We start from the raw sequence: 15,772 nt of genomic DNA, 5'->3' as shown, positions 1-15,772 counted from the left end.
GATGTCAGCAAGGAGACGGGCCCAGCGCCAGCAGAGCATTTCGGCGCTGGAATTAAGGTAAGTTTTATAACCTTTTAAGGGGGCAAATCCAATCCAATTCTTCCTCCGTAGCCTCGAGAAATCACCTTGCCGCATGACCCTATAGTACTGGTCTCCATCGAACATGCGCGGGAATTAGACCCCGTTGCATTCTCTGGGCAGAAGGCAGAGACATTATGTCACTCTCCGTAATTAGAAGATTCTGGCCGCTGGAATAAGGAGCCGGCGTTGCAAAGAATGAAGAATATTATAGGTGTTAAAATAAAAAATGTTGTTGTCTCCCCCCCTCTCCCTCCTCCTGCCCATTGTCTTCATGTTGTATTTATGCAAAAACATATAGAGAAAAACATATGCTTCACTTGTAGCTAGCCCAGCATGGTTGCCAATTCGGTTAGCTCTGTGGGTAAAAACATCACGGTCAAGTAAACTTGCTGATTTCTGTTGAAATTGCCATATTTGTGAGATGGGGACTCTAGGCACCATAACAACTTCATCTCAATAAAGAATCCCTCTATAGGAATATCCAAAGAACCCCCTTGGGATGTGTATGTCCTGGGGAGACTTGCTGGATGCTGTGAGTGGCAATGGGCCTGTTTAGAGGGGCTGAAGGGGGTCATTAAGAGAGATGCTGCCTCCTGAAGGACAAAGAGGGAGGGATCTCCTTCTCTTCATTCCTGTGCAGTAAACTCCTTCTCCCTCCCACATAGCTAGCTCTCAGCTCTGTAAGAAGAATCCAGACAGAGAAAGCAGCTGTCACCCTCTGTGCACTTCTTATATGATCTCCATCCAAGCGAGGACTCAGGATCAGACACAGATACAAAGTAAGTAACTAGTCACAGATACAAAGTAAGCAATCAGACACAGATACAAAGTAAGTAACTAGTCACAGATACAAAGTAAGCAATCAGACACAGATACAAAGTAAGTAACTAGTCACAGATACAAAGTAAGCAATCAGTCACAGATACAAAGTAAGCAATCAGTCACAGATACAAAGTAAGTAACTAGTCACAGATACAAAGTAAGCAATCAGACACAGATACAAAGTAAGCAATCAGTCACAGATACAAAGTAAGTAACTAGTCACAGATACAAAGTAAGCAATCAGTCACAGATACAAAGTAAGCAACCAGTCACAGATACAAAGTAACTAACTAGTCACAGATACAAAGTAAGCAATCAGACACAGATACAAAGTAAGCAATCAGACACAGATACAAAGTAAGCAATCAGTCACAGATACAAAGTAAGTAACTATTCACAGATACAAAGTAAGCAATCAGACACAGATACAAAGTAAGCCAGGAGACACAGATACAAAGTAAGTAACTAGTCACAGATACAAAGTAAGTAACTAGTCACAGATACAAAGTAAGCAATCAGTCACAGATACAAAGTAAGTAACTATTCACAGATACAAAGTAAGCAATCAGACACAGATACAAAGTAAGCCAGGAGACACAGATACAAAGTAAGTAACTAGTCACAGATACAAAGTAAGTAACTAGTCACAGATACAAAGTAAGCAATCAGACACAGATACAAAGTAAGTAACTAGTCACAGATACAAAGTAAGCAATCAGACACAGATACAAAGTAAGCAATCAGACACAGATACAAAGTAAGTAACTAGTCACAGATACAAAGTAAGCAATCAGACACAGATACAAAGTAAGCAATCAGACACAGATACAAAGTAAGCAATCAGACACAGATACAAAGTAAGCAATCAGTCACAGATACAAAGTAAGTAATCAGCCTGAGATATAAAGTTAGTGGGGTCTGGCTATACTAGAAGTCACACAGGAGTCTATTATATGCATCAAAGAGATTCAAACAAAGCTAGGGCTGTTCCTTTAACTGGATCACCATCCAAAAACAATACATGGGGTGTAACCCTTTACCCCTGCACCCATGTACCCCTGTAGCCCTGCACCCATGTACCCATGTACCTCTGTACCCCTTCACCCATGTACCCCTGCATCTCTTTACCTCTGTACCCATGCACCCCTGTACCCCTGTGGGAAGGTTTTATTTACAGATGTAAAAAAAAGTTGCTGGAAGGGCTTCGGTCACTGATTGGAATTGTGTGTCTTTCTATAACCATAACTATGGAAGGTGAATCCACAAGACATCCAATTGAGACTGAGCAGTATTGGGGGTCGTTCCTGAACTTTATTTACACATAGGAGGCCAATGCATTGTCTTGCAGCTATTAACAAAGCATGACATACAAAACATTCTAAATTAAACCAACTGTGCAATAAATGAAGTGTAAACATTATATCTCTTTTTACAGGAAGTATTTAGGAAGGTTGTGTAATCACATGCATGGATGTGTGGCTAGGGCTGCATAAACAAAGTGATTTAACTTCTAATTGGCACAGTATTGAGTGGTGAGACTGCAGGGGCATGATCTATACACCAAAACTGCTTCATTTAGACAACGTTGCTTTTTGGTGACTATAGTGTGATTTTTAAAGGGAACTGACTCTTCTCTGAGTTTCTACTCCACTTATCCTTTGATTTAACACATATGTATTTGGTGTGAAAAATAAAACTTCCTCAAGTTTAGTTGCAATAATTTTTTATTTTTTTTTAAATCTACAAAAGTGAGGCATAACCAGGAATGGGTACGGTGCATGTGTGTAAATGCTGCTTATGGGATTCATTGTGTGTGTGTGTGTGTGTAGAGGGTACTGTTGCAGTGTATTGTAGTGTGTGTGCAAATAGGTCTGTTTGTGGCATTGTATTTGTGGCTAATGCATTTTATAGGGGCTGTAATGTGTGTATAGGGGATGGTATCTGTGTGTATGAGTAAGGTATGCAGTGTGTGTATAGGAGATATAATGTAGTTTATAAGGCTGTAACATGTGTATAGGGGTGTTATCTATGTGTGTATGGGTAAGGTATGCAGTGTGTGTATAGGGGATATAATGCATTTTATAGGGGCTGTAATGTGTGTATAGGGGATGGTATATGTGTGTGTGGGTAAGGTATGCAGTGTGTGTGTAGGGTATATAATGCATTTCATAGGGGATGGTATCTGTGTGTGTATGGGTAAGGAATGCAGTGTGTGTATAGAGGATATAATGTATTTTATAGGGGCTGTAATGTGTATATAGGGGATGGTATCTGTGTGTGTATAGGGGATATAATGTGCTTTTTAAGGCTGTAATGTGTGTATAGGGGATGGTATCTATGTGTGTGTGTGGGTAAGGTATTCAGTGTGTGTATAGGGGATATAATGTGTGTATGAGTAAGGTATGCAGTGTGTGTGTATAGGGGATATAATGTGTGTATAGGGGATGGTGTGTGTGTGTGTAATGTATGCAGTGTGTGGATAGGGGATATAATGTAGTTTATAAGACTGTAATGTATGTATAGAGGATGGTATCTGTGTATATGAGTAAGGTATGCAGTGTGTGTATAGGGGATCTAATGTAGTTTATAAAGCTGTAATGTATGTATAGGGGATGGTATTTGTGTATATGAGTAAGGTATGCAGTTTGTGTATAGGGGATGGTGTTTGTGTTTATGAGTAAGGTATGCAGTTTGTGTATAGGGGATATAATGTGTGTATGAGTAAGGTATGCAGTGTGTGTATCGGGGATATAATGTAGTTTATAAGGCTATAATGTGTGTACAGGGGATGGTATCTGTGTATATGAGTAAGGTAATGTATGCAGTGTCTGTATAGGAGACATAATGTAGTTTATAAGGCTGTAATGTGTGTATAGGGGATGGTATCTGTGTGTGTGTGTATGGGTAAGGTATGCAGTGTGTGTATAGGGGATATAATCTATTTTATAGGGCTATAATGTGTGTATAGGGGATGGTATATGTGTGTGTATAGGGGATATAATGAAGTTTATAAGGCTGTAATGTATGTATAGGGGATGGTATCTGTGTATATGAGTAAGGTATGCAGTGTGTGTATAGGGGATATAATGTAGTTTATAAGGCTATAATGTGTGTACAGGGGATGGTATCTGTGTGTGTATAGGGCATATAATGTAGTTTATAAGGCTGTAATGTGTGTCTATTGGATGGTATCTGTGTGTATGGGTAAGGTAAGGTATGCCGTGTGTGTATAGGAGACATAATGTAGTTTATAAGGCTGTAATGTGTGTATAAGGGATGGTATCTGTGTGTGTATGGGTAAGGTATGCAGTGTGTGTATAGGGGATATAATGTATTTTATAGGGCTACGGTATAATGTGTGTATAGGGGATGGTATCTGTGTGTGTATAGGGGATATAATGTGCTTTATAAGGCTGTAATGTGTGTCTATGGGATGGTATCTGTGTGTATGGGTAAGGTAAGGTATGCAATGTGTGTATAGGAGACATAATGTAGTTTATAAGGCTGTAATGTGTGTATAGGGGATGGTATCTGTGTGTGTGTGTATGGTCAAGGTATGCAGTGTGTGTACAGGGGATTGTAACGAACGCTTTTATATCCTATACCCGTTCGTCTGTTTCCTCCCGAACTGCCAGAGCATGAGTTATTATAAGCCGCAGTACGAGAATTGAAGTGAACGATTCTTCATACGAAATAACAGCTTCCCAAGTAGATTCTCCCAGTAAAGCAGACAGGTACCCAAACATCAGCCGAAACTAGATGAAGGGTGTAACAGAACTGAATTTTAATGGGTGCCACACTGGCTTTTATGCAAGTTCCCATGCAAGGGGACCCCCCGCGTGGACCTTGTGGGGCATAGGAACACAAATCATACAGCCAATAATAATGCAGGGGAAAACTGTGACACTCCCAGTACAAACATACACCTCTCTGCCTGGAGATAATTGGGTCAGATAATGTAATAACTCAATTATCTACAAGCACAAAGATTACAATTTCCCAAAAACGTGAAATGTACCCTAAAACATACAATATTCCCACAAATGTCATATCCCCAGATCAGTTCAGGGGTTTTCGAATTCTATGGAAGTCTTAGGTGACCGGCCGCAGTAGTGGTTTGGCCGTTCTATTTCGTGAAGTCTGAAAAACAAATAAATGCACAAACTGCTCCCCCTGGCTCATAGTAGCGATTGTTCCCCTAGTTCAGGGGTAGGCAACCTTTAAGCAGCACTGTGCTTAAATAAGATTGTGATGTCCCATAACTTGCCGGTCCTATTTTAAAAAAAATTGAATTGTGTATGTTGCCGTATTCTGCTTGTGCTATATATACAGCAGTTGCTTTGTATCATTGTAGTTGTGCGTATTATATTGTATATGTTCAGGAGCAGTTGGTGGTGTTGTGTATGATACCTATGAATGTGGCCTGTGTATGGGGGCTGCTTGTGGAATTGTTTGTGTGGATGGATTTGTCACATTATGTGTTTGGTAGTGTGTGTATGTGTGGGGCTGTTTGAGGTATTGCATTTGAGAGACTGCATGTGGGGTTGTGTGCATGTATGTGGATTGTTAATGGTGTTGTGTTTGGGCGGACTGTATGTGTGTTTGTGTGTGAGATGTTTGCATTATTTGTATGAGGGGAGGGTTATTCTGCAGCTCTGTGTATATCTAGCAGTGTGGGAGGCTTCCCTGAGTTCCAGTGGGGACCGGGCTAGGCAGGTACAGGTCAAGGACAGGAGCTGCAACAGCAGCTGCGGGCTGCTCTACTACAGTGTTTATTCCCTGTAACGGACCGTTTCGCACCCAAGAGGTTAAAAAACGTTTAGGCGATAATCCCCTTCCAGATAGACAAGCAGCTACTGCAATCACCAATCTCCCGAACTGCAGACTGCACGAATTCACCAAGTCCCGAACAAGAGACACACGAACACTGGATGTAGCCGAACAGGAAAAGCCCTATGAACAGCTTACACTCCTGGCAATCGGCATACAATCAAATTCCCCCCACGAATGAGACAACTCTTCACTTTGAGGGTTAAGCAGGAACTCACTGTCCTGGCACATACAGTCTCTTTTATCCCAATCCACAACCACAGTACAGCCCACAGGGTATTACAGAACAACCAATCAATCCGTACAATACACACAGACACTCCCACACAAAATCCTCCCCTCTGCCTGTGATATGATTACTGAGCACAATGGGTAATATCATTATCACAGGCAGAGGAATACAGTTTTTACACAATATTTATAACTTCTAAAATATACATGTCCCAAACATAAAACATACATTTTCATAATCAGCATGCGAGAAATAATCACATGCTCAAAAATCAGGGCAATCGGTTCAGGGGTTAAAAAGTTATATGGAAGTCCTTTAGGACCGACTGCAAGCACATTTTCATGCCCAAAACAGTTCCATAGATTTGGGCTGTGCGGTCGGTCTATTTCAGGCTGAAAAAATGACTAACTCCCATTCGAACGAGCGTTCGACTCTTCGAACGGGACTTAGTCTCTGCGGCTGCAAAATCACCGTGGGAGAAGGTAAGGCTCAGCGGTGTTCGCGGAACTGTGTAGCCGATTTCAGTTCCATGAATTTGGCTACACATACCGCAGACCGCATGGAATGAACCAAGATGGCCGCCACCACGTGTTCGTTTTTCGAATGGCGGCCACTTCGACTACTTCGGCACTTCGACGGCATTCGAAGTGCCAATTTAAAAGTACAAACCCTTTCTTTGGGAGTTAAAGGGCCAGCAGCAGCACACCAAAAATCCATTATGCCCAAATCTTGTAATTAAAGGGCCACATGAAAGATAAACCTGAGAATATCACGAACATCTCAACCCACTCGCAGACACCAACCCCACTCCGAGCATTGGGTGATCGTGAGGAGCCGACCAATGCCCTTCTTTCACCAAGCAAAGCCGGGAAAGGTGAAATTAAAACACCGGGCCTACCCCACTCCCACGAGAGACGACCTGGAGACTCTCCTAGATAGCATCGGGACGAAATACCGCCCGGAATCGGAGGAGACGGTCACCGCACTACACAGCAGCCCCACTGCAACAATGGGGCGCCGCACACAAAAACAGCACCCGACATCGGCACCAGACCAACCAAACATCGGGGAAATGCTGCAACGACACGCACCCTCCAAAATGGCCGCCACGAGATCCTCCACAGTAGGCCTCCCGCCAGCACCTTCGGAGCGGGCTCACTCACCGGAGCTAAGGCCTGAAGACAAGCGAACCAAATCTCCCCTGGCTGGCACAGAACTGAGCGAGAACACCTTTGCCACGAAACAAGACTTGCAAACTTGGATGCAAGAGATTCAATCCCTGCTGGCCGCGGATATTGGTACTCTCAAAACGGACGCACGAAAAACCGCGGAGAGGGTGAGTGCCATGGAAGGGGACATACAATCATTAACCAGTGAGACATCCAATCTCACCGGAGCCCTGCAATCCCTGCAGACTGCTCACCAAGCATTGGCGACGCAGGTGGCCGCCCAGGAGGACCGCCTGCGCCGCAATCATATTAAGCTCAGGGGAGTCCCAAAAGACATCGCCCAAGAGGAATTACCCCACTTTGTGAGGAGGCTTCTAACCTCCATACTACCACCAGCCACTGCCAGAAAAATCAACCTAGAGGGCATTTTCCGCCTGCCAGCAGGCAACAACACACCAGCCGCGGAGGCTAGGGACGTTATACTAAAATGTGCTACAACACAAGACAAAGCGGCAATTCTGGCAGCAATCAGAGGCAAGACTCCCCTACTGTTCGAAAAATCCAGCCTGTTATTTTTCCAAGACCTCACTCGAGCGACATTACACTGGCGGAGATCAATAAAACACCTAACAAGCCGCCTGAGAACCGCAGGCGTACAGTACAGATGGGGCATGCCGCGAACCCTGCTGATTCCGCACAACGGGACTATTCATAGAGCCACGTCAGAGGCTGACATACTGGCAGTCCTCACACTTTTTGGATTATCGGACGCACCCCAGACAACAGCCCAAACAGGACCATCCGGGATGGGAGATCCAGCTACCACGAGGCCATTTACTCCCCGATCCCCAAGCACAGGCTCGGAAACCTGACACAGCCTACAAGAAGGCCTGGTCAACCTGGCTCAGGCGGACTCTATTGTACTCGCATACTGAACTGTTACTCTTTCTCTATAACTGTTTAGATATTTAGTTATACCTGTTACTACATATGTTATTAACTCGCACACTCCTCCACAATCACCCATCCACGCACCCAGAAATAATCACACACTCCGTGACAAGCACACGAGCCCTCACTAATGCAAACAGGCTCCGGACAAGCTAATTGCATCTACCCCCCCCCCCCCGCAGCCCCCCTAGGTAAGGGGCCCCCACTACCGTGGTAAGAACCGTGGCCCCACAAGGACGCTACAGTGCAACCGACCGGCTCACATAAGTGTCCACAGCTAAAATAGCTCCTCGGGTAGACCACCCTCGACTTCTCACGAAAACTACGAACTAGTGCACTTACACATAGTAGTACCTAGCCTCAACAGAAGCACAACCATGTGACCCTATCCGCGAAGAACAGAAACAGGGGCTACCTCCATCACACGAAGGGTTATACACCCAGACACATTTGTAAGCACTACTGCACACACTCGTTATGCAACATGTTATAAAAAGAAAATATGTGCTGAACTACTTGACTAATACTCGTGTAATGCATACTTTAATCTCTTGTAATTGTCAAACTAATGCATGAAACCGAATAACGCACAAACAAAATAAAGAATTTAAAAAAAAAAAAAAAGGGCCACATCTTCCCGGGCCATAGTCAGAAAGAAAGAGGCGGGCAAGCAGCCCCCTCCAAGGACACGTGGCAAGATCGGTTTTGCCACACTTCTCCTCTTTACCCCCCAGACTAACAGGGTATCTGACCTCCTGCCGGTCAGTGCCCTGGTTAGTCCAGCAACCCACCCACGAAGCACAAACAGCAGTACAGCCCACCCAGAATAAATGGTTACTCCACCTGGATAACGTGGGAACTTGTCCATGTCCAGGTGCCTCACCACGACTGTACGGGAAACTGGTAGGCTGCCTTGGTGGGTTGCTGAGTGGGCAGAGACCAGCGGTACTCTGCCCTGATGCCAGCGCTACTACGGAAGTAGCCTGGTTGGATACCCCGCTCTGTGGCTGGGAAACAGGACCGACCGTCCCTACCCCTTGTGCTGTAAGTGCAGAGACTACGGTCCCATCTGCACAGTTGTGGGGCTTAACATCTCCCCTTGGTGGGTTAGGCTGCCGCTGGGGAGAAGGGGTAACAATCTCCTTTCCCTGAACTGTAGACTGCCGCTGGGAAGAGGGGGTAACAAGCTCCTTTCCCTGGACCATGGACTGCCGCTGGAGAGAGGGGGTAACAAGCTCCTCTCCCTGATACTCTCTCTGCTGGTGGACGGGGGGACTAACTGTCTCCCCTTTCAATATTTTGTCCTGCGGCTGGGGTGCAAGACCAACGGTCTCTGCTTCCTGCAGGACACTCTGCCGCTGGGGAGGAAGGACGGCATTATCAGCTCCCTGGGACACACACTGCCGCTGGTGAGGAAGGACGGCACCTTCCGCTCCCTGGGACACACACTGCCGCTGGGGAGGGAGGACGACCCCTTCAGCTCCCTGGGATACACACTGCCGCTGGGGAGGAAGGACGGCACCTTCAGCTCCCTGGGACACACACTGCCGCTGGGGAGGAAGGACGCACCTTCAGCTCCCTGGGGTACACACTGCCACTGGGGAGGAAGGACGGCACCTTCAGCTCCCTGGGATACCCACTGCCGCTGGGGAGGAAGGACGGCACCTTCAGCTCCCTGGGATACACACTGCCGCTGGGGAGGAAGGACGGCACCTTCAGCTCCCTGGGATACACACTGCCGCTGGGGAGGAAGGGCGACACCTTCAGCTCCCTGGGATACACACTGCCGCTGGGGAGGAAGGACGGCACCTCCAGCTCCCTGTGACGCACACGGCCGCTGGGGAGGAAGGACGGCACCTTCAGCTCCCTGGGATACACACTGCCGCTTGGGAGGAAGGGCGACACCTTCAGCTCCCTGGGGTACACACTGCCGCTGGGGAGGAAGGACGGCACCTTCAGCTCCCTGGGATACACACTGCCGCTTGGGAGGAAGGGTGACACCTTCAGCTCCCTGGGGTACACACTGCCGCTGGGGAGGAAAGACGATACCTTAGACTCCCCGTAACGCACTCTGCCGCTGGGGAGGGCGGACGACACCCCTGGCTCGATCTGCCATGCCCTGCAGGTACTCTGCTGTTAATTTCCTCACGAACTGCACGTATTCCTCCGAAGGGTTGGGTCCGAGGAAAATCAGCCGTGATCTCAGCTCTTTGTCAAACTCCTCCTGCGTGTAGCTGGGCTCCATGCTTGTTCTGTTGAAGTTGCTTCTTTTGTAGATAGGGGCGCTGTACGGGTACTGGCGTTGCCCTCACTTTGTAATCCAAGGAATGATGTTGCCCTGTAGCTGTCCTTCTGGGCTGTGGAAATGATCCCACCGCTGCCACCAATTGTAACGGACCGTTTCGCTCCCAAGAGGTTAAAAACCGTTTAGGCGATAATCCCCTTCCAGATAGACAAGCAGCTACTGCAATCACCAATCTCCCGAACTGCAGACTGCACGAATTCACCAAGTCCCGAACAAGAGACACACGAACACTGGATGTAGCCGAACAGGAAAAGCCCTATGAACAGCTTACACTCCTGGCAATCGGCATACAATCAAATTCCCCCCACGAATGAGACGACACTTCACTTTGAGGGTTAAGCAGGAACTCACTGTCCTGGCACATACAGTCTCTTTTATTCCCAATCCACAACCACAGTACAGCCCACAGGGTATTACAGAACAACCAAACAATCCGTACAATACACACAGACACTCCCACACAAAATCCTCCCCTCTGCCTGTGATATGATTACTGAACACAATGGGTCATCTCATTATCACAGGCAGAGGAATACAGTTTTTACACAATATTTATAACTTCTAAAACATACATTTTCATAATCAGCATGTGAGAAATAATCACATACTCAAAAATCAAGGCAATCGGTTCAGGGGTTAAAAAGTTATATGGAAGTCCTTTAGGACCGACCGCAAGCACATTTTCATGCCCAAAACAGTTCCATAGATTTGAGCTGTGCGGTCGGTCTATTTCAGGCTGAAAAAATGACTAACTCCCATTCGAACGAGCGTTCGAATCTTCGAATGGGACTTAGTCTCTGCGGCTGCAAAATCACCGTAGGAGAAGGTAAGGCTTAGCGGTGTTCGCGGAACTGTGTAGCAATTTCACTTCCATGAATTTGGCTACACATACCGCTGACCGCATGGAATGAACCAAGATGGCCGCTGCCACGTGTTTGTTTTTTGAATGGCGGCCACTTCGACTACTTCGGCACTTCGACGGCATTCAAAGTGCCAATTTAAAAGTACAAACCCTTTCTTTGGGAGTTAAAGGGCCAGCAGCAGCACACCAAAAATCCATTATGCCCAAATCTTGTAATTAAAGGGCCACATCTTCCCGTGCCATAGTCAGAAGGCAAGAGGCGGGCAAGCAGCCCCCTCCAATGACACGTGGCAAGATCGGTTTCACCACATTCCCATTCACAAGTGCTGGGAGGAAGTGATCTCCGATAACTTCCTCTACGTACTGCAATGCATAAATTGAGGATTGTCCTTCACTATCTTTTCATATTAGCAGATATATGAAGTTTCACTGGGACTCCTGATAGGCCAGAGCCTGTTTGGCTCTAGTAGTCTTAAGTGCCATGCAAAGACAAGTCGAGTGCCGTGCATTGCACACGTGCCATAGGTTCCCTACCCCTGCCCTAGTTAGTGGGAACAAAACTACCGAACAGCGCTTTCCTAGCTGTTCGGGAAAAGGAAGCAGGCGTTCGTACAGTATGGACCGGTGTTCGTGAAGTTGAGTGTCTGATTTTAGTTCCAGACACTTGACGACCAAGTCCCACTGCCTCCTTTCGTGCGAACAAGATGGCCGCTGTTTTCTCATACACGTGGCGTTCGACTATATGAACGGTGGCCACACAGGGAGAGTGCTTAAACGACTGTTCTCTTTGAAGTTAATGAGCCAGGGGGGTGGTCGGTGTTCGGTAGTTACAGCTACCGAATGGAACAAAGTAAAATAAACAAAATAACTTGGTGATTTCTTCGCAGGGATATAATGTATTTTATAGGGCTATAATCCCCTCATAGGGGATGGTATCTGTGTGTGTATAGGGGATATAATGTAGTTTAGAAGACTATAATGTGTGTATAGAGGATGGTATCTGTGTTTATGAGTAAGGTATGCAGTATGTGTATAGGGGATATAATGTAGTTCTATTCTACCTCTGTGAACTGGTCTTGGAGGTGGTCTGTGGTAGCTTGGGTTTACTAGCGTAGATTACTGTGCCGTCCACGTACACCTGTACAGTTGAGGCTTTGCAGATGATAGTGTGGGGATATTTATGGGATAATAATAGTAATCAGTTGAGAATTGCCCACTATTTCAATTCTCAGATCCCAAAGATCGTTATCGTGTAAGTGAAATGTATTCCATATAAATAAAAATCACAATTTGTTATAAAAATAGATACAATTTATTGTGACAATTTAAATAATAATAATATGTAACATGCGTGATAATATGCAATACAAATGGCAATACATTTTCCAATGGTTGACAATGATTTATGACGGTCTTCACAGAGAGACGAAAGTGAAACTTACACACACAGAGCTTGCAGCTTAAGGCCATAAAACTTAGCTGACAGTTAGAATAACCCTTTCAATGCTGGTTAGACCTCCTAGGTAATTAAGACCTATTCTCATGTAATTTTAAATAAAATAACATTTCAACCAGCTCATTAGTCATTTCCTGGAACCATCCAATAAGAGTAATCTACCATGTTCTATAAGCAGAATTTTAACTTGCCTAAACAGATATTTTATCTTATTTTAGAGCAAATCAATCACACCTGGATAAATATCACGATATGCTAACATGTGATATGTCACATTAATGTATACAATTATTCCTTTCTATCTGCAGAATAGAATATTATAACTATATATTCTTTAGTAACTAAGATTTATAAATATCGAAATCTGATCGTGATTTATCCAGTCGTATATCATGCTATTAGAAAATTTTAATTAATTTAGATTAATTAAATGAAACCAGTATAATTACCAGTTGAGTAGATATTTTCATCAGATTAGTAGGTAGTCTCAGGAACTGAATGGATGTGTGATTGGTGTGTAAGAAATTCTGAGTGCCCTGGAGTGGATATCTGTTATGGATTTCTCTGCATTGCCCCCGACTGCTCACCTCCTTGCTTCTTTGCTTCCTTTTGCATACCTCTCTCTTCCCTTTGTCTTAACTTCTTAAAGGGAAAATTCACTAGGTGATAGACCAATAGAAAACTGGGGGTGTGGTTACCTTCCGAATAGCAATTTAAGTGTTTGGTCTATAGAGGGCAGTCTCGTCCCACTAAACATTCCTATCCAGGAAAGAGTTAACTTTTCCTGGTGGCTATTTTGACGTAATTTAGCTTATCTTTATGGTTATTTATAATTTAAGTTTTCTGTCAGTTCAAAGAGTTTCTTTGGGCTTTCTTCAGACTATGTGTCTGGCAAATTCTGCTATAATTTCTAATATGACAGTTATAACTAAGTATGACCCCTAAACTTACAATAGGACGTTATACAATATCAAAAGTAAAATTAAATTATTTAATCTTCTCTGTCACAAATGTCTGGGTTTAGAATTGATTATATTACATTAGCATTTAGACAGTCTGTCCATCCCCCGTTCTCATTTCTTATCAATTTGGTTTGTATATACTAAGCATTCCTTTAGCTCTGGCAAAGTGGTTAGTTTTACAGAAGGGATAGAAATCTTGTGTCTCTTGTTAGCTTGAAAATAACAAAATGGAGTCTGCTCTGTTCAGGGTGACTCTGACAATATACATTTTAATTTCTATCATAGCACAAAATGTCTGCCAATATAAATACCCTGACAATAGGCAGATCATTTATGAATACTGTGTATAGTAGGGGGCTGAGTATGAAGCCTTGGGGAACACCACACGTGATTGGAAGAGGGAGGCGCTGTCATATTGCAATCAATCAAGTTTTTACAATAGAATTCAATGGTCCGCAGTGTCAAAGCCTTTTCAAAATCAAGGAAAATAGCTCCAGTTAGGTCTCCTTGTTCCATGCCAATTTGGATGTCATTGCAAATCTTTAAGAGGGCAGTCGTAGTTGACTGATTTGGACGAAAGCCTGATTGATCAGGGGTCAGATAATTTGATTGTTGATAATATTCACATAGTTGCGTGTGGACGCATTTTTCCAAGATTTTTTGTTATATGGGAACAATGATATCGGGCCATAGGTAGATAAAGAATTGTAACCACTTATATGGATAGGCACTGTGACGAACCGCTGGCACTCCGACCAACAGGGCTGCCATCAGAAATTTTGGGGCCCCTGACAAAGCACAAGGTCTGGGCCCCCCTCCCCCGCCCCCTCCCTCCCGGGCCCGCCCACGCCCTACCTAGTCTGCTGACAATGATGCGGGACTGAATGTGGTGTGTATAGTGGAAGTGAATTAGAATGTGTGTAATGGATGTAGTGTTTGTGTGTATTAGATACTGTTTGTGCAGTGAATGCAGAGTGTGTGTTTGTGTAGCGGATGCAGTGTGTATAGTGAACGCAGAGTGTGTTTGAGTAGTGGATGTAGTGTGTGTACAGTGATGTAGTGTGTGTTTGTGTAGTGGATGTAGTGTTTGTATGTACTAGATGAAATGTGTTTAGTGGATGCAGTGTCTGTAGTGGATGTAGTGTGTGTATTAGACGCAGTGTCTGTGTATAGTGAATGCAGAGTGTTTCAATTTGTGGTGGATGTAGTGTGTGTACTGTGAATACAGGATGTTTGTGTAGTGGATGCTGTGTGTACAGTTAATGCAGAGTGTGTGTCAGTATAGTGAATCCAGAGTGTGTGCATAGTTTAGTGAATGCAGAGTGTGTGTTAGTGTGTAATGAATGCAGAGTGTGTGTTAGTGTGTAGTGAATGCAGTGTGTCAGTGTAATGAATGTAGTGTGTGTGTTAGTGCAGTGAATGCAGAGTGTGTGTAAATGTGTAGTGAATGCAGAGTGTGTTAATGTGTAGTGAATGCAGAGTGTGTTAATGTGTAGTGAATGCAGAGTGTGTGTTAATGTGTAGTGAATGCAGAGTGTGTGTTAATGTGTAGTGAATGCAGAGTGTGTGTTAATGTGTAGGGAATGCAGAGTGTGTGTTAATGTGTAGGGAATGCAGAGTGTGTGTTAATGTGTAGGGAATGCAGAGTGTGTGTTAATGTGTAGGGAATGCAGAGTGTGTGTTAATGTGTAGTGAATGCAGAGGGTGTGTTAGTGTGTAGCGGATGCAGAGTGTGTGTTAGTGTAGTGAATGCAGAGTGTTAATGTGTAGTGAATGCAGAGAGTGTTTGAGTAGTGGATGTAGTGTGTGTACAGTGATGTAGTGTGTGTTTGTGTAGTGAATGTAGTGTTTGTATGTACTAGATGAAATGTGTTTAGTGGATGCAGTGTCTGTAGTGGATGTAGTGTGTGTATTAGACACAGTGTCTGTGTATAGTGAATGCAGAGTGTTTCAATTTTTGGTGGATGTAGTGTGTGTACTGTGAATACAGGATGTTTGTGTAGTGGATGCTGTGTGCACAGTTGATGCAGAGTGTATGTTAGTGTAGTGAATGCAGAGTGTGTGCATAGTTTAGTGAATGCAGAGTGTGTGTTAGTGTGTAA

The 15,772-nt window shown here is 44.5% G+C and overlaps 1 protein-coding gene across 4 annotated transcripts in view; it reads left to right on the top strand.

Annotated features, from left to right (window-relative positions):
- Positions 1-726: 726 nt before the first annotated feature.
- IL34 (interleukin 34) overlaps positions 727-15,772 on the top strand; it is a 36,241-nt gene continuing 21,195 nt past the window's right edge. For all 4 annotated transcript variants that reach the window (XR_010086128.1, XM_063437812.1, XM_063437811.1 and 1 more), the window contains exon 1: positions 727-860. The gene's annotated coding sequence lies outside the window, so the exon portion shown is untranslated. The remainder of the gene's footprint in view (positions 861-15,772) is intronic.

The sequence above is a fragment of the Pelobates fuscus genome, chromosome 12, assembly GCF_036172605.1.
Source record: "Pelobates fuscus isolate aPelFus1 chromosome 12, aPelFus1.pri, whole genome shotgun sequence".
In the NCBI taxonomy this organism is placed as follows: Eukaryota; Metazoa; Chordata; class Amphibia; order Anura; family Pelobatidae; genus Pelobates; species Pelobates fuscus.
Note: the sequence above shows the minus strand (reverse complement) of the source record. Positions and strands in the feature narration are given on the sequence as shown.